This window comes from Phalaenopsis equestris, unplaced genomic scaffold (assembly GCF_001263595.1).
Source record: "Phalaenopsis equestris unplaced genomic scaffold, ASM126359v1 Scaffold213388, whole genome shotgun sequence".
In the NCBI taxonomy this organism is placed as follows: Eukaryota; Viridiplantae; Streptophyta; class Magnoliopsida; order Asparagales; family Orchidaceae; genus Phalaenopsis; species Phalaenopsis equestris.
In genome coordinates, this window is record NW_018232234.1 from 75 (window position 1) to 352 (window position 278).

The window sequence follows — 278 nt, forward strand, 5'->3', positions numbered from 1 at the left end:
CTCTGGAATTAGGCACCCTCTGTCTCTTCATTTGGTGTTCATCCGTTCGATCGGCTCAGCGTTCCGACCGAAAGAAATGACGTCTGTTACATCGCCCTTCAGTGTTTGTCACTAAGGCTCATTGGATTTTCTTGAAACCCGTGCTTACATATGCATGTTTGTATAAATATATAATATCAGGTGTTAGTCTACAAAAATATAAGAATTGTGTGATACTGTTTGCGAAATTCCCAACAATAAACCCAAAGCCCGGAACATGTTGGCACCCCCCCAATCTA